The sequence below is a fragment of the Salvelinus sp. IW2-2015 genome, linkage group LG22, assembly GCF_002910315.2.
Source record: "Salvelinus sp. IW2-2015 linkage group LG22, ASM291031v2, whole genome shotgun sequence".
NCBI lineage: Eukaryota > Metazoa > Chordata > Actinopteri > Salmoniformes > Salmonidae > Salvelinus > Salvelinus sp. IW2-2015.
The window spans coordinates 2,303,049-2,329,709 of record NC_036862.1 but is presented as its reverse complement, the minus strand read 5'-3'; the positions used below and the strand labels follow the sequence as shown (position 1 = coordinate 2,329,709).

General features: G+C 42.0%; 1 protein-coding gene across 3 annotated transcripts in view; it reads left to right on the top strand.

Moving 5' to 3' along the window:
- The window catches only part of LOC111949527 (beta-1,3-glucosyltransferase), a 147,192-nt gene that overhangs the window by 28,212 nt on the left and 92,319 nt on the right, over positions 1–26,661 (top strand). The gene's annotated exons all lie outside the window — the stretch shown is intronic.

The window sequence follows — 26,661 nt, the reverse complement described above, 5'->3', positions numbered from 1 at the left end:
GGAATCACCCTCAGCAAGAGCGACATCGTTGATATATACAGAGAAAAGAGTCGGCCCGAGAATTGAACCCTGTGGTACCCCCATAGAGACTGCCAGAGGTAAGGAGAACAGGCCCTCCGATTTGACACACTGAACTCTATCTGAGTTCATGCTCACTAACAGGAATGTAAACAAATTTGTGCACAACATTTGAGAGAAATAAGCTTTTTGTGCGTATGCAACATTTCTGGGATCTTTTATTTAAAGTCATGAAACATGGGACCAACACTTAACATGTTGCGTTTATATTTTTGTTCAGGGTAAATTAACATCTGCTGCTGATGGAGCTCATGAGCTGGATGTGTGTGTGTGTGTGTGTGTGTGTGTGTGTGTGGAACATATCTGGGTTCTTTTATTTCAGCTCATAAAACATGCGTTTATTTTTGTTCAGCATAATAATCATATCGAAATAAACTTGAAGTTGCGCGATGATGTGGTGTGTGTGGTCCTCCCGCTACGACTTGGTAAAGCGTGCAGTTTATTAGGCTATAAGGGAAATAAGTCATAAGGAACTTTACGGAGTAATGAGCCTGATGCTGCTTTCCAAAAAATATCAAGGGTCATATTCTGGTGACATGATGTTGGACTGCCATTTGAGAAATAAAAATATCCTCTCTCTTATCCATAATAATCTCATCATGTTACTAGACTAGTTGACCTGCACTGTATCTGCGAGTTGTTGGCTAGAGCGCAGGTTCCCAAGACCAGAGTAAGCACCGTTTGTGACAAAACTATCGGTATAATTGRAAATGTGATGGAAACACATTAAACTTTAGATTTCTATTCGATACATATAATGCATTGTTACTTTACAGCCTTATTCAAAAGTTGATTAAATTGTTTTGTMCCCCTCATCAATCTACACACAATACCCCATAATGACAAAGCAAAAAAAATWAATGAAATATCACATTTTACATAATTCAGACACTTTACTGTTGAAGCACCTTTGGCAGCGATTACAGCCTAGAGTCTTCTTTGCTATGACGCTACAAGCTTGGCACACCTGTATTTGGGGAGTATCTCCCATTCTCTGCAGAGCCTCTCAAGCTCTGTCAGGTTGGATGGGGAGCATCGCTGCTCGATGCTCGATCGGGTTCAAGTCCGGGCTCTGGCTGGGCCACTCAAGGACATTCAGAGACTTGTCCTGTTGGAAGGTGAACCTTCGCCCCAGTCTGAGGTCGAAGGTTTTCGATCTCAGACTGGGGTCTAGAAGGTTTTCATCAAGGATCTCCTCTGTACTTTGCTCCGTTAATCTTTCCCTTGATCCTGACTAGTCTCCCAGTTCCTGCCACTGAGTGACCATTGGGTTCTTGGTCACCCCCAAAACTTCTTCCATTGACCTTCAATGCTGCAGACATTTTTTGATACCCTTCCCTAGATCTGTTATTCGACACAATCCTGTCTCTGATCTCTCTGGACARTTCCTTCGACCTMATTTCTTGGTTTTTGTTCTGACATGCACTGTCAACTGTGGGACCTTATATAGACAGGTGTGTGCCTTTCCAAATCATGTCCAATGAATTGAATTTACCACAAGTGGACAACCAAGTTTTAGAAACATATCAAGGATGATCAATGGAAACAGGATGCACCTGAGCTCAATTTCGAGTCTTACAGCAAAGGGTCTGAATACCTATTTACATAAGGGATTTCTGTTTTAATTTCATTATACAGTTTCAAAAATGTCTAAACCTGTTTTCGCTTTGTCGTTATGGGGTATTGTGTGTAGATTGTGGATTTTTTGTATTTTATTTAATCCATTTTAGAATAAGGCTGTAACGTAACAAAATGTGGAAAAAGGGAAGGGGTCTGAACACTTTCCGAATGCACTGTAGGTACACAGGTCGAGAGAGAAATTGGAGTAATCAATGTCACAGTGACAGACAGGGACACATTCAACACCACTTTGCACACTCCTGCATGCATCTAGCTGATCTAGAGTGTAATTATTAATCGAACTGTTGCAAACAAGAGTTTCTATTTGACAAATTCAGGTATGTTTTTAACAGAATCGGTGGAATGAATACACCCCTGATCACACGCAAACACAGTTCACTTTCATAGTAGCCACATACACATTACAGTGGAAAAGCAGCCAACAAGTGCTCAGCATATTTGGGAACTCCTTCAAGACTGTTGGAAAAGCATTCCAGGTGAAGCTGGTTGAGAGAATGCCAAGARTGTACAAAGCTGTCATCAAGGCAAAGGTTGGCTACTTTGAAGAATCTCAAATATAAAATAAATGTTGATTTGTTTCTTGGTTACTACATGATGTGTTATTTCATAGTTTTGATGTCTTTATTCTACAATGTAGAAAATAKTAAAAATAAATAAACCCTGGAATGAGTAGGTGTGTCCAAACWTTTTTGACTGGTGCTTGTGTTGTGCAGAAAAAAGTTGATTATTAATCCTTTTGTTTTAGTTAAGAACACATTGTAATCCAGTATGCTTTGATAACATTGCCAATATCCCTGTCCACATGGAAATTCTGTAAGAGTTAAATGGAGGCCAATTCGGTATCCTATTATTTAAAGTATTTACTTTTGATGCCAGCAAGAATGAGACCAGGAWGTAWTTAAGACRGCTAACTTAATTAAGCCGCCTCCATGTATATCTCACTAGGKCAGGGTTTTTCAACCTCTATATATCCACTAGTTCTAATGTATCCATGATCTTCATGATCTCCTTCAGTGCKTGAGGGTGATAGTTTGTAGAGTGATTTCCTTTACAATCTATTGAGGTCCTTAAAACCGTATTATCATCTCCCACCATAATAGATTCATACGTTGCTTGTGAGCTCAATAGATTATTATATATATTTTCGAAGAAGTGTGGATCATCATTATTTGGCCCATATAGATTAATTAGCCAGATCTGTTTTTKGGCCAATAGMATATTTCAAAGGATCCTTCTTCCTTGAGGATCTGTTTTCAGAGTTTGCACAATTAGATCAAAATTGTTGTTAATTAGTATAATCACTCCTTTTGAGTTTCTTTGCCCCTGACAAAAATATATTTCTCCCTCCGAGTCCTTTTTCCACCCAACCTCAACTGTATTTGTAGAATGAGTTTCCTATAAACAATATATATATTATTTCTCTTTTTGCCAGGAAAACCTGTTTCGTCTTTTTTTATGATCTGCTAAGTCATTGCAATTGTAACTGGCTATACTTATTAACCCATTTACCATAATATTACCCAAGTGTCAATTATACTTACCACAACCAATGTTTGTAAACTTACCATTAAAAAGCACCATGATGATTAAGTGTCCATATAGTTGTACCATAGTACTTTCCCTGTTAAGAAAACTGAATCTAGGACTGTGTAAACCTCCAATTGTCCTAATATTCCACCCACTAAAACCTCCCCTATATATCTGTACCATAATATTTGCCCTCTTAAGCATACTGTATCTGCAACTGTGTAAACCTCCAATTGTCTTTAATATTCCACCCACTAAAACCTCCCCCATATCTAGGAGGTCTGTTGTCACTAAGACCTAAGAGAACTAACCAAATAACATGGAGAACAGTCACAAAAATAAAATAATAATAAATAATATTATTATAATTAATAAGAGCACAATATTATAGCTTCATGCTCATATTAAGAAAGTCCTAGCAAACGCTACGAGCATGTCAGCCCAGTCTTGTCAGTTCATTGGATCCAATTGTTTGAAAACATTAAGAGATAAGTACCTATAAATATCGCAAGACCTTTTCTTTTGTCCATTTACATGCACGCTGCCTATCGGCAGAGAGAYATATTTCRTGTAGTCCTTATTATATCCTGTTATAGTCCAACAAGAAGGAATAAGGAACATGCATTCCAACAGCCGCTAATGACTGCAAGTAAAAATAAGTCTTAGTCATCACACTACCCATAAAGGGAAAATAATTTTAGCTCCAAATCGACCCTGACACAGCGATGGCACGATAGCAAAGAATACATACAGTATTGACAATCCAGAGCAAGTAAACCTGTAAATCCAACCCTCTCTCCACCCATACACATTTTGTTTTTTATTCCAGGTTYGTTGCTCTATCACCTCGGCTGTTTTACACATACAGTTGAAGTCGGCGGTTTACATACACCTTAGCCAAATACATTTAAACTCAGYTTTTCACAATTCCTGACATTTAATCCTAGTAAAAATGCCTTGTTTTAAGTCAGTTTGGATCACCACTTTATTTTAAGAATGTGAAATGTCAGAATAATAGTAGAGTGATTGATTTATTCTTTCATCACATTCCCAGTGGCTCAGAAGTTTACATACACTCAATTAGTATTTGGTAGCATTGCCTTTAAATTGTTTAACTTGGGTCAAACATTTCGGGTAGCCTTCCACAAGCTTCCCACAATAAATTGGGTGAATTTTGGCCCATTCCTCCTGACAGAGCTGGTGTAACTGAGTCAGGTTTGTCGGCCTCCTTGCTCGCACACGCTTTTTCAGTTCTGCGAACACATTTTCTATAGGATTGAAGTAAGGGCTTTGTGATGGCCACTCCAATACCTTGACTTTGTTGTCCTTAAGCCATTTAACCCTAAACTTCATAATGCCATCTATTTTGTGAAGTGCATCAGTCCCTCCTGCAGCAAAGCACTCCCACAGCGTGATGCTGCCACCCCCGTGCTTCACGGTTGGGATGGTGTTCTTCGGCTTGCTAGCCTCTCCCTTTTTCCTCCAAACATAACAATGGTCATTGTGGCCAAACAGTTCTATTTTTGTTTCATCAGACCAGAGTACATTTCTCCAAAAAGTACAATCTTTGTCTCCATGTGCAGCTGCAAACCATAATCTATCTTTTTTATGTCGGTTTTGGAGCAGTGGCTTCTTCCTTGCTGAGCGGCCTTTCAGGTTATGTCGATATTGGACTCGTTTTACTGTGGATATAGATACTTTTGTACCTGTTTCCTCCAGCATCTTCACAAGGTCCTTTACTGTTGTTCTGGGATTGATTTGCACTTTTTGCACCATAGTACGTTCATCTCTAGGAGACAGAACGCGTCTCTTTCCTGAGCGGTATGACGGCTGCGTGGTCCCATGGTGTTTATACTTGCATACTATTGTTTGTACAGATGAACGTGGTACCTTCAGGCGTTTGGAAATTGCTCCCAATGATGAACCAGACTTGTGGAGGTCTACAATTYTTTTCTGATGTCTTGGCTGATTTCTTTTAATTTCCCCATGATGTCAAGCAAAGAGGCACTGAGTTTGAAGGTAGGACTTGAAATACATCCACAGGTACGCTTCCAATTGACTCAAATTACGTCAATTAGCCTATCAGAAGCTTCTAAAGCCATGGCATCATTTTCTGGAATTTTCAAAGCTGTTTAAAGGCACAGTCAACTTGGTGTATGTAAATTTCTGACCCACTGGAATTGTGATACAGTGAATTATAAGTGAAATAATCTGTCTGTTAACAATTATTGGAAAAATTACTTGTGTTGTGCACAAGCAGATGTCCTAACCAACTTGCCAAAACTATAGTTTGTTAACAAGAAATGTGTGGAACAACAAGTTTTAATGACTCCAACCTAAGTATATGTAAACCTCCAACTTATATATACAGTTGAAGTCGGAAGTTTACATACACTTAGGTTGGAGTCCTTAAAACTCGTTTTTCAACCACTCCACAAATGTMCATGTTTTGAGGCTAACATTCGATGGGTGTCAGAGTTAGTCAGCCTCCATCTCCATCTCTGACTCTCTCTGTTTCTCTTTCTCTCTGTATCTTCACTGCAGTGGCCGACACTCTCACTACTCCCCCGCTCGATGGATATCCACTCCAGGGGGGAGAGAGAGACTGTCAAGGAAGAAATGTTTTACCCGAGAGATGTATCTAAGCCCTACGAGATGGGTTGAGTGGTGTGGACTCAGTGTAATGTGTTTTAAACACCACAGGTTCCTGCAAAATGGCTGACAACCTCCTGTCAGATAGGATTACCAGGCCTAGATAGATAGACAGACGGAGTGCTATCTATCCTCCAGCCCTGGCTGGCAGCAGACACTGGCTCCAGACTCTGAGAAACAAAGTTAAAGGAGCCGGTCGGCTACAGCTCTGAGCCGAGAATAATCCATCTCTGGGATAATGGTGAAAATGCTGCTCGATTTGACCTCAGCGCTCTCTGCCACTGTCCATCAAATCATCTACTGTGAGGGAGATTTGCACGCCAGTGTTATGCCAGCACGCCTGTATGAGGTCTGCAGAGAGGTGCACTCCTRGAATGTGCTCTGAATGGACCGGCGTTTCTTTGCTTTAACAATGCCATCCAGATAGCAACTGCACATCGCCTTGATTCAGCAATACTCTGTCTGCCGACTTTGTGCTCAGTTCTCCAAGTGACTGGAGTGTATTCTCCAAGGTTGTCTGTTAACTAAGCCCTTAGATCGTTTTTTATTTATTTTTTATTTAACCTGTATCTAGCAAGTTAGGTAAGAACAAATTCTTATTTACAATGACAGCCTACACCGTCCGAACCCTGACCAGGACGACACTGGGCCAATTGTGCGTCGCCCTATGCGACTCCCGATCACAGCCAGATGTGATACAGCCCAGGATCGATCCAGGGTCTGTAGTGACGCCTCTAGCACTGCGATGCAGTGCCTTATAGAGCGCTGCACCACTCAGGAGCCCATGCAATAGCTACAAAGCTAACATTTGGAATTGTTTGAAGATGGTCATAAAATGCATAATTTAGCCATTTCATTTTGAATTTTAGGACCCCTGTTGGTGTAAAAAATATTTAAAAAATGTTTGATGAAACATTGCATGTTGCCTTTACTGCTATAGCCCATAGAAACGCATTGAATAACACATTTTTACATGGCAAACCCGACTTCAAAACGTTATTCCTTATGACATTTTTTTAAGTATGTCCTAAATCTGAGCGATATAAGAAAACTCAATGTGATTTGTGGCACATTTTACCCCCTATGCCCTGGTTGCAATTTTTTTCAGCCCGGTACTGAGTTACCTTCAGACGACTTCCCTGAAGCTTGTGTGCGTCGCAGAGAAGAACAACTGACACCTTTGACCCCTCCAACGGTTCAGTCTGGACAGTTGGTTTTGTGAGAATACCTCTTCAGAATGAGGAAATCTGCGACAGAGTTCAGACGAATGCTTGTAAAGCTTGTGGATATTGTGAAGCAAAACAACCGACACTGTAGTCTTAGTGAGAGTCTCATCTTTCGATGGTGGTGACTTATGAGTATGATGGTGGTGACTTATGAGTATGTAGCTCACACGTTTTGAGTTTCACAGACAAATTTCAACAGTTTTCAGCTGTGCTAACATAATTGCAAAGGGGTTTTCTAATGATCAATTAGCCTTTTAAAATGATCAACTTGGATTAGCTAACACAACGTGCCATTGGAACACAGGAGTGATGGTTGCTGATAAAATCAGCCATGTCCAGCTACAATAGTCATTTAGAACATTAACAATATCTACACTATATTTCTAATCAATTTGATGTTATTTTAATGGGCAAAAAACAAAGACATTTCTAAGTGACCCCAAACTTCTGAACGGTAGTGTACATACATACACACATACATACATACATACATACATACATACATACATACATACATACATACATACATACATACATACATACATACATAGAAATATACACACACACACAAACCCTTCCACTCCCTCCTTTTTTAAAATGTTATTTATTTATTTCAACTTTATTTAACCAGGTAGGCAAGTTGAGAACAAGTTCTCATTTACAATTGCGACCTGGCCAAGATAAAGCAAAGCAGTTCGACAGATACAACAACACAGAGTTACACATGGAGTAAAACAAACATACAGTCAATAATACAGTAGAAAAATAAGTCTATATACAATGTGAGCAAGTGAGGTGAGATAAGGGAGGTGAAGGCAAAAAAAGGCCATGGCCGTGGCCGCAAAAACGGCCAAGGCCGTGGTGAAGTAAATACAATATAGCAAGTAAAACACTGGAATGGTAGATTTGCAGTGGAAGAATGTGCAAATTAGAGATAGAAATAATGGGGTGCAAAGGAGCTAAATAAATAAATAAATAAATACAGTAGGGAAAGAGGTAGTTGTTTGGGCTAAATTATAGATGGGCTATGTACAGGTGCAGTAATCTGTGAGCTGCTCTGACAGCTGGTGCTTAAAGCTAGTGAGGGAGATAAGTGTTTCCAGTTTCAGAGATTTTTGTAGTTCGTTCCAGGCATTGGCAGCAGAGAACTGGAAGGAGAGGCGGCCAAAGGAAGAATTGGTTTTGGGGGTGACCAGAGAGATATAACTGCTGGAGCGCGTGCTACAGGTGGGTGCTGCTATGGTCACCAGCGAGCTGAGATAAGGGGGTACTTTACCTAGCAGGGTCTTGTAGATGACCTGGAGCCAGTGGGTTTGGCGACGAGTTTGAAGCGAGGGCCAGCCAACGAGAGCGTACAGGTCGCAGTGGTGGGTRGTATATGGGGCTTTGGTGACAAAACGGATGGCACTGTGATAGACTGCATCCAATTTATTGAGTAGGGTATTGGAGGCTATTTTGTAAATGACATCACCGAAGTCGAGGATTGGTAGGATGGTCAGTTTTACAAGGGTATGTTTGGCAGCATGAGTGAAGGATGCTTTGTTGCGAAATAGGAAGCCAATTCTAGATTTAACTTTGGATTGGAGATGTTTGATGTGAGTCTGGAAGGAGAGTTTACAGTCTAACCAGACACCTAGGTATTTGTAGTTGTCCACATATTATAAGTCAGAGCCGTCCAGAGAAGTGATGTTGGACAGGCGGGCAGGTGCAGGCAGCGATCGGTTGAAGAGCATGCATTTAGTTTTACTTGTATTTAATAGCAATTGGAGGCCACGGAAGGAGAGTTGTATGGCATTGAAGCTCGCCTGGAGGGTTGTTAACACAGTGTCCAAAGAAGGGCCAGAAGTATACAGAATGGTGTCGTCTGCGTAGAGGTGGATCAGAGACTCACCAGCAGCAAGAACGACATCATTGATGTATACAGAGAAGAGAGTCGGTCCAAGAATTGAACCCTGTGGCACCCCCATAGAGACTGCCAGAGGCCCGGACAACAGACCCTCCGATTTGACACACTGAACTCTATCAGAGAAGTAGTTGGTGAACCAGGCAAGGCAATCATTTGAGAAACCAAGGCTGTCGAGTCTGCCGATGAGGATGTGGTGATTGACAGAGTCAAAAGCCTTGGCCAGGTCAATGAATACGGCTGCACAGTATTGTTTCTTATCGATGGCGGTTAAGATATCGTTTAGGACCTTGAGCGTGGCTGAGGTGCACCCATGACAAGCTCTGAAACCAGATTGCATGGCGGAGAAGGTATGGTGGGATTCGAAATGGTCAGTAATCTGTTTGTTGACTTGGCTTTCGAAGACCTTAGAAAGGCAGGGTAGGATAGATATAGGTCTGTAGCTGTTAGGGTCAAGAGTGTCCCCCCCTTTGAAGAGGGGGATAACCGCAGCTGCTTTCCAATCTTTGGGAATCTCAGACGACACGAAAGAGAGGTTGAAAAGGCTAGTAATAGGGGTGGCAACAATTTCAGCAGATAGTTTTAGAAAGAAAGGGTCCAGATTATCTAGCCCGGCTGATTTGTAGGGGTCCAGATTTTGCAGCTCTTTCAGAACATCAGCTGACTGGATTTGGGAGAAGGAGAAATGGGGAAGGCTTGGGCGATTTGCTGTGGGGGGTGCAGTGCTGTTGACCGGGGTAGGGGTAGCCAGGTGGAAAGCATGGCCAGCCGTAGAAAAATGCTTATTGAAATTCTCAATTATTGTGGATTTATCGGTGGTGACCGTATTTCCTATCTTCAGTGCAGTGGGCAGCTGGGAGGAGGTGTTCTTATTCTCCATGGACTTTATAGTGTCCCAGAACTTTTTTGAATTTGTGTTGCAGGAAGCAAATTTCTGCTTGAAAAAGATAGCCTTGGCTTTTCTAACTGCCTGTGTGTATTGGTTTCTAGCTTCCCTGAAAAGTTGCATATCACGGGGGCTGTTCGATGCTAATGCAGAACGCCATAGGATGTTTTTGTGTTGGTTAAGGGCAGTCATGTCTGGAGAAAGGGCTATATCTGTTCCTGGTTCTTAAGTTCTTGAATGGGGCATGCTTATTTAAGATGGTGAGGAAGGCATTCTTAAAAAATAACCAGGCATCCTCTACTGACGGGATGAGATCAATATCCTTCCAGGATACCCCGGCCAGGGCCTGCTCGCTGAAGTGTTTCAGGGAAAAGCCTGCTCGCTGAAGTGTTTCAGGGAAAAGCCTGCTCGCTGAAGTGTTTCAGGGAGCGTTTGACAGTGATGAGTTGAGGTCGTTTGACCGCTGACCCATTACGGATGCAGGCAATGAGGCAGTGATCGCTGAGATCTTGGTTGAAAACAGCAGAGGTGTATTTAGAGGGCAAGTTGGTTAGGATGATATCTATGAGGGTGCCCGTGTTTACGGCTTTGGGGTGGTACCTGGTAGGTTCCTTGATAATTTCTGTGAGATTGAGGGCATCAAGCTTAGATTGTAGGATGGCTGGGGTGTTAAGCATGTTCCAGTTTAGGTCGCCTAGCAGCACGAGCTCTGAAGATAGATGGGGGGCAATCAGTTCACATATGGTGTCCAGAGCACAGCTGGGGGCAGAGGGTGGTCTATAGCAGGCGGCAACGGTGAGAGACTTGTTTTTAGAGAGGTGGATTTTTAAAAGTAGAAGTTCAAATTGTTTGGGTACAGACCTGGATAGTAGGACAGAACTCTGCAGGCTATCTTTGCAGTAGATTGCAACTCCGCCCCCTTTGGCTGTTCTATCTTGTCTGAAAATGTTATAGTTAGGGATGAAATTTCAAGGTTWTTGGTGGTCTTCCTAAGCCAGGATTACTCCTAATTGGAATAAACGAATAAACAACAAGACTTAGGCTTCTACTTCCAGTTTATACATACTATATACATTTTACAGACACAATYTATTTTACAATAGTTATATTTAGTTTGTTTTTAGTCCCTCCACCTCTCCCCATCTGTCCATTCAGTTTGATTTCTATTTGCCAAATATTTTTTAATGTGCAATTTCACCAAAGTTCTGAAACTATTTACATTTTACGTACACAGTATATTTTACATGTGTTATCTTGTTGTTATTAGTCTCACCCTTCAGCTCCATTCAACCCCTCCCGTCTATCTCTTAACACCATCCATATTGGATTTCTATTTACCATATATTTTTTGCCGCTAACTTTATATCGGCGGAAAGAGGGGATTGAGCTGCAGCCACTACAAGAAACGGTAAGTCTGTAGCATCAAGACAGGGAGCTATTTAATATTCTAAATTATGTCTCCGTGTGACTCTAGGGGGTTTAATACCTGAACGTCTTTAAAACTAAGAGCATTGTATTTGGTACAAATCATTCCCTAAATTATAGACCTCAGCTGAATCTAGTAATGACTGGTGTGGCTGTTGAACAAGTTGAGGAGACTAAATTACTTGGCATTACCTTAGATTGTGAACTATCATGGTCAAAACATATAGATTCAATAGTTGTAAAGATGGGGAGAGGTCTGGCCGTAATAAAGAGATGCTCTGCTTTTTTGAAACCACACTCCAAAAAAGCAAGTTTTGCAAGCTCTAGTTTTGTCTAATCTTGATTATTGTCCAGTCGTGTAGTTCAGTGCTACAAGGAAAGACCTAGTTAAGCTGCAGCTGGCCCAGAACAGAGTGGCACGTCTTGCTCTTCATTGTAGTCAGAGGGCTGATATAAATACTATGCATGCCAGTCTCTCTTGGCTAAAAGTTGAGGAGAGACTGACACCATCACTTATTTTTTATAAGAAACATGAATGTGTTGAAAATCCCAAATTGTTTGCATAGTCAACTTACACACAGCTTTGACACACACTACCCAGGGGTCTTTTCACAGTCCCCAAATTCAAGAAAGCGTACAGTATCACATAAAGCCATTATTGCATGGAACTCCGTTCCATATCATATTGCTCAAATAAACAGCAAACCTGGTTTTAAAAAACAGATAAAGCAACACCTCACGGCACAACGCCTCTCCCCTATTTGACCTAGATAGTTTGTGTGTATGTATTGATATGTAGGCTGTGTGCCTTTTTAGTTCTGTCCTTGAGCTGTTCTTGTCTATTAATGTTCTGTGTTATGTCATGTTTTGTGTGGACCCCRGGAAGAGTTGCTGCTGCTTTTGCAACAGCTAATGGGGATCCTAATAAAATACCAAATACCTTATCTGTATTCCCCACTTGTCTTGTTTTTTTCTCTCACTGCAGTCTCACAGGATTGGGTCTTGGGGAGAACAACAGAACGAGAGGCCACACTCACACTCTGTCCATTTACTGGCAGCACCTCTCTGGCCAGTCAATGTATCATCGTCCTCACTTTGATTCACTCTGTGGCAGAGCAATAATCTGCCATCTCTCTTCTGCTTTCGAGGCTGTGCTGCTGCTAAGGGAGACTGAGAGAGAGAGCACTGTCAGCTTGTGTGTGTGGGGTTGATGATAGTGGGGGGATCAGTGCGTCCATGCGAGACTGGGACTCTGGCACAGATGGGATTATGGCTCCTGCTCTGCTCGGGCTCATCTGTGACAACTGTGAACTCCATCTGGGGACACAGTGAAGGACAATGGCCTTTTCACCTCATTGGTATTCCGGGACGTTTTGAACTCATCAGAATTTACTGGCTTTATAGTGTTTCACTACTGTCTGTCGAAGCACTGCTGCAAATGTTATATTTTACCTTGAAGGCTGCAGCAGAAGCAAACTCCTTTGTCGGCGACTCTTTCGCACGCGACTGGCTGGGGAACAACGCTTGTGTGTTGGTGGCTCCGTGCACTCGTGAATGCTCTCGTATCTCTTCCGTGTGGAAACTCGGAAACTCTTCTCTGCGCTACGGATCCCTTTTACGGGATCATTTTCCTAAACAACCGCTGAATTGCAGGGCGCAAAATATGACTAAAAATATTTATAATCATGCAATCACAAGTGAAAAATACCAAAACACAGTTTAGCTTGTTGTTAATCCACCTATCGTGTCAGATTTTGAAAATATGCTTTACAGCAAAAGAAATCCAAGCTTTTGTGAGTGTATCAATCAATGCTAGAACAGCTAGCCCCAAATTAGCATGGTCACGAAAGTCAGAAAAGCAATAAAATTAATCGCTTACCTTTGATAATCTTCGGATGTTTGCACTCACGAGACTCCCAGTTACACAATAAATGTTCTTTTTGTTCGATAAATATTACTTTTATGAAAAACGCCATTTGGGTTGCACATTATGTTCAGAAAACTACAGCCTCGTTCCGGTCCTGAAAGAGGCAGAAGACAATTCCCAAACGTATAGATTCAAAAATATTACTAAAAATATTTATAATCATGCAATCACAAGTGAAATATAAAAACACAGTTTTAGCTTGTTAATCCACCTATCGTGTCAGATTTTGAAAATATGCTTGCAGCGAAAGCATCTAAGCTTTTGTGAGTGTATCAATCAATGCTAGAACAGTTAGCCTATATATAGCTTGGTTAACGTTGGTCACGAAAGTCAGAAAAGCAATAAAATTTAATCGCTTACCTTTGATAATCTTCCGATGTTTGCACTCACGAGACTCTCCAGTTATACACACACAAATGTATCTTAATGTTTTTTGATAATATTTTATGAATAAACTATTTATTACTTACAAAAAAACGCCATTTGGGTTGCGCGTTATGTTCAGAAAACCAAACCCTCGTTCCGTTCGACGAAAATTTCCAAAAAGTATCCGTAATGGTCGTAGAAACATGTCAAATGTTTTTTATAATCAATCCTCAGGTTGTTTTTTAAACAAAACATAATCGTATATTCAACCGGACCTAACCTATTCAATAGAGAGGAAAAAAAAATGGAGAGCTACCCTCTCGCGCGCGAGAATATTCAGAGGACACCTGACTAGTTTTGAAAAATCTGTTTTTTTTAAAATAAAAGTCTGAAACTATGTCTAAAGCCTGGTACAGCCAGTGAGGAAGCCATTGGGAAAGGAATTTGGTTGATACCCCTTTAAATGGAAGAAAGACGGGCCAGGAAACACAGATAAAAAAAAAAAAAAAATCACTTCCGGGTTAGATTTTCTCAGGTTTTCGCCTGCAGAAAATCAGGTTGTTCGTTTAATACACAGACAATATTTTGACAGTTTTGGAAACTTTGGAGTGTTTTCTATCCTAATCTGTAAATTATATGCATATTCTACGATCTGGACCTGAGAAATAGTCTGTTTACCTTGGGAACGTTATTTTAAAAAATGTAAAAAATCTGACCCCTAGCGTCAAGAGGTTAACCTGTCTGAAGGCTCTCATATATATTGGTTAACTTATGCCCTTGGATACATTTGTTCATATGGGCAGAATATTGTATAAAATAAATAAATGCTGCATTTACCTTTCTTTTAGACAGAATAAATCAAACCGGTTTGGATGAAAACTAGGTTTTTAAAAATCCATAAATCTACTATTACATTAATAAAACAAAGATGTGCACATAAATAAATGTTATTTCAACCTTGTAATAATTAGTAGATATAGAATCTAATGATCAATATAATAACACTAGGCCTATGATATTTTCTTGAATAGGCTTAGCCTACTCAAATATCACAATTGTCTTTAGCAAGAGCTGTGCCGATTCATTCATTTTCAACACATGACAGATTATAGATTCTGTCTGCACTGCAGTTTGTCAGAGTATTACATGCTGACCACACTGCTCGKGTCGCAAAATCAATTTACACGTTATTCAATCATTGCACCCACACTGCTCGCACGCGACAAAGAGCATCTGCGTAGCCAGGCGCTAAATTAGAACTTGATTCTATTCATGACACTTGATGCGATGCAAGTCTCATCCTCTCCCATATCTCCTCATTGGTTTTTAGGAGCATATTCCCACGTGGGTGATTGAAAGATGAGCTGAGGTTCCATACCAGTCCAGTTGTTGATGGTAATGCGCCTTAAAGTTAGTTGTCAACCGCCATTTAAAGTCCTGAAGGAGAAGAAAGAATCCTGAAAGAGAGATTAATAGAAACAAACTCGGTTGACGGCTTTATCTGTGGATTAATTGTCGGAGTAGAGGACCTTGTGCATTTCAGGTAAAATAACAACCCAATGTTTATATCCCAGGTCAAATTAGCTAGCAACAGCAAGCTAGCTAGCTAAATTGCCATAAATATTTAATGCTTTTCGACCTGTCCCCAAATGTTTTGATATTTCAACCTGCGTGTCCTGATCGTGTCTGGTGTGGGTGGACAAAATCAACATGCGTGCTGTCTGGTCAGCATGTTAGGATATATTGATTGGCACCAATAGCCTATGCAAAGTCTGTATCAATAGGCTACCAGTTGAATTTTTTTGATGAAAARGAGAGGGAAATATGACTGACCTGCACTGCACGTAGGAACCTGTCCATACGACTGTGAGCTGATTGACCAGTTGTGAATGTTCTGAAAGCTTATCTGGATACAAAACCCATCGACCCCTTATGGGCCATCTAGCACTGCTTCATTAAATGTTCAAATTAATATTTTAGGCAACACCATATTTTTTTTCATGGGCACAGAAATCCAAAATGATGTAYAGTCGTGGCCAAAAGTTTTGAGGATGACACAAATATTAATTTTCACAAAGTCTGCTKCCTCAGTTTGTATGATGGCAATTTGCATATATTCCAGAATGTTATGAAGAGTGATCAGATGAATTGCAATTAATTGCAAAGTCCCTCTTTGCCATGCAAATGAACTGAATCCCCCMAAAAATATTTCCACTGCATTTTAGCTCTGCCACAAAAGGACCAGCTGACATCATGTCAGTGATTCTCTCGTTAACACAGGTGTGAGTGTTGACGAGGACAAGGCTGGCGATCACTTTGTCATGCTGATTGAGTTCGAATAACAGACTGGAAGCTTCAAAAGGATGGTGGTGCTTGGAATCATTGTTCTTCCTGTCATCCATGGTTACCTGCAAGGAAACACGTGCCGTCGTCATTGCTTTGCACAAAAAGGGCTTCACAGGCAAGGATATTGCTGCCAGTAAGATTGCACCTAAATCAACCATTTATCGCATCATCAAGAACTTCAAAGATAGCGGTTCAATTGTTGTGAAGAAGGCTTCAGGGCGCCCAAGAAAGTCCAGCAAGCGCCAGGACCGTCTCCTAAAGTTGATTCAGCTGCGGGATCGGGGCACAACCAGTACAGAGCTTGCTCAGGAATGGCAGCAGGCGGGTTTGAGTGCATCTGCACGCACAGTGAGGCGAAGACTTTTGGAGGATGGCCTGGTGTCAAGAAGGGCAGCAAAGAAGCCACTTCTCTCTAGGAAAAACATCAGGGACAGACTGATATTCTGCAAAAGGTACAGGGATTGGACTGCTGAGGACTGGGGTAAAGTCATTTTCTCTGATGAATCCCCTTTCCGATTGTTTGGGGCATCCAGAAAAAATCTTGTCCGGAGAAGACAAGGTGAGCGCTACCATCAGTCCTGTGTCATGCCAAYAGTAAAGCATCCTGAGACCATTCATGTRTGGGRTTGCTTCTCAGCCAAGGGAGTGGGCTCACTCACACTTTTGCCTAAGAACACAGCCATGAATAAAGAATGGTACCAACACATCCTCCGAGAGCAACGTCTCCCAACCATCCAGGAACAGTTTGGTGACGAACAATGCCTTTTTCATCATGATGGAGCACCTTCCCATAAGGCAAAAGTGATAACTAAGTGGCTCAGGGAACAAAACATCTATATTTTGGGTCCATGGCCAGGAAACTCCCCAGACCTTAGTCCCATTGAGAACTTGTGGTCAATCCTCAAGAGGCGGGTGAACAAACAAAAACCCACAAATTCTGACAAACTTCAAGCATTGATTATGCAAGAATGGGCTGCCATCAGTCAGAATGTGGCCCAGAAGTTATTGACAGCATGCCAGGATGGATTGCAGAGGTCTTGAAAAAGAAGGGTCAACACTGCAAATATTGACTCTTTGCATCAACTTCATGTAATTGTCAATAAAACAGCTACATGATTTAATTAAAAGCAGGAAATAGASACAACATTGTTTCACATTCTTTAATAAAAGACTCAAACACAAACAGCCAACAGGCTACAGCTCACTTCAGTTTCCCCCGCCAAATATGCCAAAGGAAACTTGGTGTCTTGACGACGTTGAGTGGGCGAGGGGATGGGTCTGTACGAAGCTTAGTACCTTCCACAAAAGTTCTGCTTGACAAAAGACACGTAAACGTCTGTGTATATAGAATTGTCATCAATGGTGTATAATAAAATAAGGTGGGAGCTTTTATGTGTGTGTTAATACACATGTGTGAATTGGAAATGGGTGGGGRTTTTTCTCTTGGAGAGTGGCGTCATGGCCAGGGTCTGCCATTTTCAACGGCAACCCTGGAGTAATTAGGGTTATGTACCTTGCTCAAGGACACAGCGACAGATTTTTAACCTTCTCAGCTCGGCGATTCGAACCAGCGACCTTTTGTTTACTGGCTCAACGCTCTAACCACTATTCTACTTCCTCATTTCTCTACACCAAACATACAATTATCTGTAAGGTCCCTCAGTCTAGCAGTGCATTTCAAAACACACATTCAACCACAAAGACCAGGGATGTTTTCCAATGCTTCGCAAAGAAGGGCACCTATTGGTGGAAAAAACCCAGCTATTGAATATCCCTTTGAGCATGGTGAAGTAATTAATTACACTTTTGATGTTGTATCAATACACCCAGTCACTACAAAGATACAGGTGTTCTTAACTTGGTTGCCGGAGAGGAAGGAAACCGCTCAGGGATTTACCATCAATCAATCAAATTGATTTATAAAGCCCTTTTTACATCAGACGATGTCACAAAGTGCAATACAGAAACCCAGCCTAAAACCCCAAACAGCAAGCAATGCAGATGTAGAAGCACGATGGCAAGGGAAAAACTCTCTATAAAGGCAGGAACCTAGGAAKAAACCTAGAGAGGAACCAGGCTCTGAGGGGTGGCCAGTCCTCTTCTGGMCATGCCGGGTGGAGATTATAACAGTACATGGCCAAGATGTTCAAACGTTCATAGATGACCAGCAGGGTCAAATAATAATAATCACAGTGGTTGTAGAGGGTGCAACAGGTCAGCAACTCAGGAGTAAATGTCATTTGGCTTTTGATGGCTTTTGATAGCTGATCATTCAGAGTTAGAGGCAGCAGGTGCGGTAGAGAAATAGAGTCGAAAACAGCAGGTCCGGGACAAGGTAGCACGTCCAGTGAACAGGGTAGGGTTTCATAGCCGCAGGCAGAACAGTTGAAACTGGAGCAGCAGCACGACCAGGTGGACTAGGGACAGCAAGGAGTCATCATGCCAGAGAGAGAGAAAGAGAATTAGAGGGAGCATACTTAAATTCACACAGGACACCAGATGACAGGAGAAATACTCCAGATATAACAGACTGACCCTAGCCCGCCGACACAAACTTTTGTAGCATAATTACTGGAGGCTGAGATAGGAGGGGTCGGGAGACACTGTGGCCCCGTCCGACTATACCCCCGGACAAGGCCAACCAGGCAGGATATAACCCCATCCACTTTGCCAAAGCACAGCCCCCTCACTACTAGAGGGATATCTTCAACCACCAACTTACTACCCTGAGACAAGGCCGAGTATAGCCCATGAAGATCTTCCCCGCGGCACGAACCCGAGGGGGGCGCCAACCCGGACAGGAAGATCACGTCAGAGACTCAACCCTCTTAGGGACGGCATGGAAGAGCACCAGTAAGCCAGTGACTATAGGGTTAGATAGGCAGACCATTCCATAAAAATGGAGCTCTATAGGAGAAAGCCCTGCCTCTAGCTGTTTGCTTAGAAATTCTAGGGACTATAAGGAGGCCTGGGTCTTGTGACCGTAGCGTACGTGTAGGTATGTACGGCAGGACCAAATTGGAAAGATGGGTAGGAGCAAGCCCATGTAATGCTTTGTAGGTTATTGGTAAAACCTTGAAATCCGCCCTCATTAACAGGAAGCCAGTGTAGAGAGGCTAGCACTGGAGTAATATGATCAAATTTTTGGGTTCTAGTCAAGATTATAACAGCCGTGTTTAGCACTAACTGAAGTTTATTTAGTGCTTTATCTGGGTAGCCGGAAAGTAGAGCATTGCAGTAGTCTAATCTAGAAGTGACAAAAGCATGGATACATTTTTCTGCATCATTTTTGGACAGAAAGTTTCTGATTTTTGCAATGTTACGTAGATGGAAAAAAAGCTGTCCTTGAAACAGTCTATATGTTAGTCAAAAGAGAGATCAGGGTTCAGAGTAATGCCGAGGTCCTTTACAGTTTTATTTGAGATGACTGTACAACCATCAAGATTAATTGTCAGATCCAACAGAAGATCTCTTTGTTTCTTGGGACCTCGAACTAGCATCTCTGTTTTGTCCGAGTTTAAAAGTAAAACATTTGCCTGAATGTCAAACACAGGCTTCCAGGGAGGGCAATTTTGGGGCTTCACCATGTTTCATCAAAATGTACAGGTGTGTATCGTCCGCATAGCAGTGAAAGCTAACATTATTTTCCCGAATGACATCACCAAGAGGTAAAATATATAGTGAAAACAATAGAGGTCCTAAAACGGAACCTTGTACAGTTGATTTGTCAGAGGACAAACCATCCACAGAGACAAATTGATATCTTTCCGACAGATAAGATCTAAACCAGGTCAGAACTTGTCCGTGTAGACCAATTTGGGTTTCCAATCTCTCCAAAAGAATGTGGTCATCGATGGTGTCAAAAGCAGCACTAAGGTCTAGGAGCACGAGGACAGATGCAGAGCCTTGGTCTGACGCCATTTAAAAGGTAAATTACCACCTTCACGAGTGCAGTCTCAGTGCTATGATGGGGTCTAAACCCAGACTGAAGCATTTTGTATACATTGTTAGTCTTCAGGAAAGCAGTGAGTTGTTTCGCAACAGCTTTGTATAAAGTTTTTGAGAGGAATAGGAGATTTGATATAGGCCTATAGTTAAAAAAAAATGTTTTCTGGGTCAAGGGTTGGCTTTTTCAAGAGAGGCTTTATTACTGCCACTTTTAGGGAGTTTGGTACACATCCGGTGGATAGGGAGCCGTTTATTATGTTCAACATAGGAGGGACAAGCACAGGAAGCAGCTCTTTCAGTAGTTTAGTTGGAATAGGTTCCAGTATGCAGCTTGAAGGTTGAGGCCATTACTATTTTCATCAATGTGTCAAGATATATTATTATAAAACTTGAGTCTCTCCCTTGATCCTAGGTCCTGGCAGTGTTGTGCAGACTCAGGACAACTGAGCTTTGGAGAAATACGCAGATTCAAATAGGAGTCCGTAATTTGCTTTCTAATGATCATGATCTTTTTCTCAAAGAAGTTCATGAATTTATCACTGCTGAAGTAAAAGCCATCCTCTCTTGGGCAATGCTGCTTTTTAGTTAGCTTTGCGACAGTATCAAAAATGCATTTAAGATCGATACTGCACGGTACTGTCTTTCCAAGCTAGTCGGAAGACTTGCAGTTTGGTGTTGCACCATTTCCGTCCCAATTTTCTGGAAGCTTGCTTCAGGGCTCGGGTGTTTTATGTATAGCAGGGAGCTAGTTTCTTATGACAAATGTTTTTAGGGGTGCAACTGCATCCTTCTGTTTGTTGTTTTCAATCTTCCCTGTGACCTGCCCTGTCTGGAACTGCAAGGAGTAACAGCGTAACCTACATTACTAGTTACCATGACAAAGACCGAAGCCGGCGGGACTACCGTTGAGGACAGTGGTGTCTCTCTATCACAGGTGAAGGATCTTTTAAACAAACAAAAATAGTTATACAAGCAGTTGTTACAACATCAAGAAAATTGCTTGAAGTGTTTTGTCCAAATACTGGTGGATTCAACTAATAAAAGAATGGACCAGAGAGGTCCAGGGCCTGAAGAACAGTTTGCAGTTCTCCTAGGGTCAGCTCGATGAGTTGAAACCAGAGAACAGCAAGATGACAGCAATCTGTAAGACATTGAGAGAGGATGTCGATGGACGATCAAGGAAAAACAACATGGTTGTGGATGGAATTGCAGAATCTCCACATGAGACCTGGACGGAGTCTGAGGACAAAGTGATCTCTGAGAAATTAAAGATGGACCACAGAAAAATGTAGGTGGAGCACACCACAGGACTGGAAAACCCATCACCGGCCCAGGTGACAAGCCCAGGCCGATAGTGGTCAAGTTCCTGAGGTTCAAGGACAAGGTACCTGTTAGGGAAAGAGTCAAGAACTTGAGAGAAACCTACTTTATATCTTCCGCAACGAGGACTATCCTGAAACTGTGCACCAGAAGAGGAAATAACTTATCCCAGCCATGAAAGCTGCCAGAGCGCTACGACAGGCTCCATGTCCCACCTCCCTCCCAGAAGCCTGGAATTGAACCCATAGCTAAGCCTGTGGGTTCATAGCTTTAACCACAAAGCACACAAACACACTCACCAATTGATTAATGACCTGCTGAATGTATATTTTTTTGTCTTGCTTTTTTTGCTCGTTTCCATATAATTTCCATATATATATATATATATATATATATATATATATATATATATATATATATATATAGTACTTTTTCTCCCCAATTGGCAGTTAGTCTTGTCCAATTGCTGCAACTCCCGTACTGACTTGGGATAGGCAAAGGTTGAGAGCCATGCGTCCTCCGAAACACAACCCTGCTAAGCCACACTGTTTCTTGACACTCCTTGGAAACACAGTACAACTGGCAATGGAAGTCAGCTTGCAGGMGCCCGGCCCGCCACCAGGAGTCGCTAGAGCGCGATGGGACAAAAAACGTTACGGCCGGCCAAACCCTCCCCTAACCCAGACAATTGTGCGCCGCCTCATTGGTCTCCCAGTCACGGCCGGCTGTGACAAAGCACTAAGGTAACCTGCCTAAATTACTTCCCGACCCGTAGCACTAACGTCTGTAGACATGAAGTGCTTTGAAAGGCTGGTCATGGCTCACATACACACCGTTATCCCAGAAACCCTAGAACCAGTCCAATTTGCATACCGCCGAAACAGATCCACAGATGATGCAATCTCTATTGCACTCCACACTGCCCTTTCCCACCTGGAAAAAAGGAACTCTTACGTGAGAATGCTATTCATTGACTACAGCTCAGTGTAGTCAATGCTCATCATTAAGCTAATGATCCTGGGACTAAACACCTCCCTTTGCAACTGGATCCTGGACTTCCTGATGGGCCGCCAGGTGGCCTTGTTGTGCCAGGATAACAACCTTTTCCCCAACGTGATCAAGACAAAGGAGATGATTGTGGACTACATGAAAAGGAGGACCGGGCATGCCCCCATTCTCATCGACAGGGCTGTAATGGAGCAGGGTGAGAGCTTCAAGTTCCTTGGTGTCCACATCACCAACAAACTATCATGGTCCAAACACAACAAGACATTCGTGAAGAGGGCACGACAAAGCCTATTCCCCCTCAGGAGACTGAAAAGATTTGGCATGGGTCCTCAGATCCTCGAAAAGTTCTACAGCTGCACCATTGAGAGCATCCTGACTGGTTGCATTACTGCCTGGTATGGCAACTGCTCACCCTCCAACAGCAAGGCACTACCTAGGGTAGTGCGTATGGCCTAGTACATCACTGGGGCCAAGCTTCCTGCCATCCAGGATCTCTATACTAGGCTGTGTCAGAGGAAGGCCCTAAAAATTGTCAGACTCCAGCCACCCTAGCCATAGAACGTTCTCTGCTACCGCATGGCAAGTGGTACCAGAGCGCCATTTCTAGGTCCCTGAGGCTTCTTAACAGCTTCTACCCCCAACCCATAAGACTCCTGAACAGCTAATCAAATGGCTACCCAGACTATTTGCATTGTGCCCCCTCCCTTTTACGCTGCTGCTACTCTGTTTATTATCTATGCATAGTCACTTCACCCCTACCTACATGTACATATTACCTCCATTACCTGTGCACATTCACTCTGTACCGGTACCTCCTGTATATAGCCTCGCTACTGTTATTTTACTGTTGCTCTTTAATTATTTGTTTATTTAAATTTTTACTTCACTTTATTTTTCTTAACTGCATTGTTGGTTAAGGGCTTGTAAGTAAGCATTTCACTGTAAGGTGAACCTGTCACGTTCCTGACCTGTTTTCTCTTGTTTTGTATGTCTTTATTGGTCAGGGCGTGAGTGTTGGGTGGGCAGTCTATGTTTTCTATTTCTATGTTGGGTTTTGTGTTCGGCCTGGTATGATTCTCAATTAGAGACAGGTGTGTATCGTTTSTCTCTGATTGAGAGTCATACTAAGGCAGCCAGGGTTTCACTGGTGTTTTGTGGRTGTTTGTTTCCTGTGTTAGCGTTTGGGCCACACAGGACTGTTGCAGGTTAGTCACGTTTGTTGTTTTGTTTATTTGTAGTGTTTGTTGGTTTGCCATTAAAATCAKGAATACCTCCTACTCCGCATCTTGGTCCGATCCATGCTCCTCCTCGTCTGAGGAGGAGAACGACATTGACAGCCGTTACAGAACCTATTGTATTCAGCGCATGTGAGAAATACAATTTGATTTGATATAAACAAAACTACTTTCTTGGGGACCTGAATATTGACTGGTTCTCATCAAGCTGTCCGCTCAAGAGCAAGCTTCTCACACTAACCAGTGCCTGTAATCTGGTCCAGGTTATTAATCAATTTACCAGGRTGTTGACAAACACTACAGGAACAAGATCATCCACATGTATCGATCACATTTTTACTAATACTGTAGAACTGTGTTCTAGCTGTTTCCATACCCATTGGATCACAGTGATCGGCAGTTAGCCTAGTGGTTAGAGCGTTGGGCCAGTAACCGAAAGGTTACAAGGTAAAAATCTGTTGTTCTGACCCTGAACAAGGCAGTTAACCCACTGTTCCCCGGTAGGCCGTCATTGTAAATAAGAATTTGTTCTTAATTAACTGACTTGCCTAGTTAAATAAAGGTTAAATAGAAAATAAATAAAATAATTGTGGCTATATCCAGTACTTTAAGTGAAATTCATTCAACTCCATCTTTCATCGAATCATATGGCTTATTCATCACAAAACCATTTGATGTTGCCAATTATTTTAATGATTACTTCCATCGTATTCATGCATAAAAAACKAATAGTGCTCGTTCCAATTTTGTAAAGTTAGTGTGGGAGACGTGGATTTTTTTKGGGATCAGTAATGACAAAGCTCCTGGCATTGTTAACTCAGATGGAACGCTACTGGGGATGGTAGCWKACTCTATAGCCACTCCTACAGTATATGTCATATCTTTAATCTGAGCCTAGAGGAAAGTCTTTGTCCTCAGGCCTGGAGGGAAGCCAAAGTAATTCCGCTACCCAAGATTGGTCAAGTGGCCTTTATCGATTCTAACAGCAGACCTATCATCTGTAAACAAATTAACAACAGACTTTCAGCAAGCTTATAGAGAAAGGCACTCACCATGTACAGCACTGACACAAATGATTGATTGGTTGAAATAAATTGATAATAAGATGATTGTGGGAGCTGTACTGTTAGATTTCAGCGCAACTTGTTATTCACCATAACTTGTTGAAAAAATGTATGTGTTATGGCTTTTCAACCTCTGTCATATCGTGGATTTAGAGCCATCTATCTAATAGAACCCAAAGGGTTTTCTTTAATGGAAGCTTCTCTAATGTCAAACATGTAAAGTGTGTTGTACCACAGGGCAGCTCTCTAGGCCCTCTGTTCTATTYTTGCCWCTGGMATTAAACAAAGCTGATGATTCAACCATATAAGCATCATTAACCACAGCTAATGAAGTCACTGAAACCCTTAACAAAGAGTTGCAGTCTGTTTTGGAATGGATGGCCACTCATAAACTGSTCCTGAACATCTCTAAAACCTAGAGCATTGTATTTGGTACAAATCATTCCCTAAGTTCTAGACCTAAGCTGACTCTGGTGTGGCTGTTGAACTTGTTGAGGAGACTAAATTACTTGGCGTTACCTTAGATTGTAAACTGTCATGGTCAAAACCTATAGAATCAATGGTTGTAAAGAGTCTGTCCGTAATAAAGAGATGCTCACCGCACGCCAAAAAGCAAGTCCTGCAGGCTCTAGTTTAGTCGAACCTTGATTAGTGGGCGGCAGGTAGCCTAGTGGTTAGAGAGTTGGACTTGTAACCGAAAGGTTGCAAGATCGAATCCCCGTAGCTGACAAGGTAAACATCTGTCGTTCTGCTCCTGAACAAGGCAGTTAACCCACTGTTCCTAGGCTGTCATTGTAAATAAGAATTTGTTCTTAACTGACTTGCCTATTTAAATAAAGGTAAAAAATAAGGAAAGACCTAGTTAAGCTACAGCTGGGCGGCAGGGCGGCACCTCTTGCTCTTCATTATAAATCAGAGGGMTGAATTTAATTGTTATACATTTACAAAAATTATACATATACAAAAAGTCTCTTGTATCACTTTTTCTTAGAAACATTGTGTTGAAAATATTCTAAGAGGCAGGGATGGGATGATTATAATATATCAGAAATATATAGGCTATTCATCTCATATAATGCAGTCTGAGGATGTTAGCGTCTCTCCTTAGAAACGGGCTTCAGAGGAAAGCAGTATGAGGATTGAGAAACCCATGTGCCTAGACTGACTTAACCTACTGAGCCCAATTAAGCCAATGTCTTTTTATCCACCAACGGCACTGAATTAAATCAGCTCTTGATGTATCTTGTCTTCCGATGCATAAATCTATCTCTCACTCTGATCACACCCAAATCTGACAACACAAAGTACATGCAAGTGAACAAGCATCATGGAAGATGTGTCATTCTTTCGCTCCCTGCCGCTTGTTTTCAATCTCAGCATCCTATCATTCAAATGTCTCTGCTATATACAGTACTTGTGAGACTCATATTAAGGTTTGATGAATATTATAGGGAATGAAGGGAATAGGGAGAAGCAAGTGACAGGTGAGTAAAAGGGAGGTGCTGTTGTGACAGGGGTTAGGCAGCAGTTTAGCCAGGGTTAAGACMTCTCTCTCTCTATGAGCTAAATGACCATCTCTGGTCGGTGTTGTTCTAATAGTTCTTAGTGGTCATCTCCTGAGGCAGGGTAATAGATGACTTTCCTCTTACGGCTCCGTTGACTGTCCTCACCCCTCCCCTGGTCGCCCCGGTGATGCCAAAACGAGGTGCCACACCCGCCTCACTTTGAATTTACGACTTGTTTAAATTGTGCTCCTTCTCCAAAGGGACCTGCTGAGCCCAGGAGGGGAGTAATTGTTAGTCTAGAGGTAGTCATAAATCAAAACATTTCTTTCTCTCTCTCCTCATTATCTGTTACCGCTCTGCTTTTGCTGCACAATTCCTGAGACTTACCAGAACTGTAGGCTATACAGTCTTCCTTCCTCCCCAAAGACTGAAACCTGTCTTCTTCTGAAAGATGGGAGTTGAAAAGACTCTTCAAAGCTGTGATTGATTTCCTCATTCTTCCATGGTCTATTGCAGGCAGCTACAGGTTGACAGCCACGGTGGACGAATTGCTCTCCGACTGTGTCTTAATTGAGCCGAGTGCTGGTTTTGTTTTGCTGCTGGT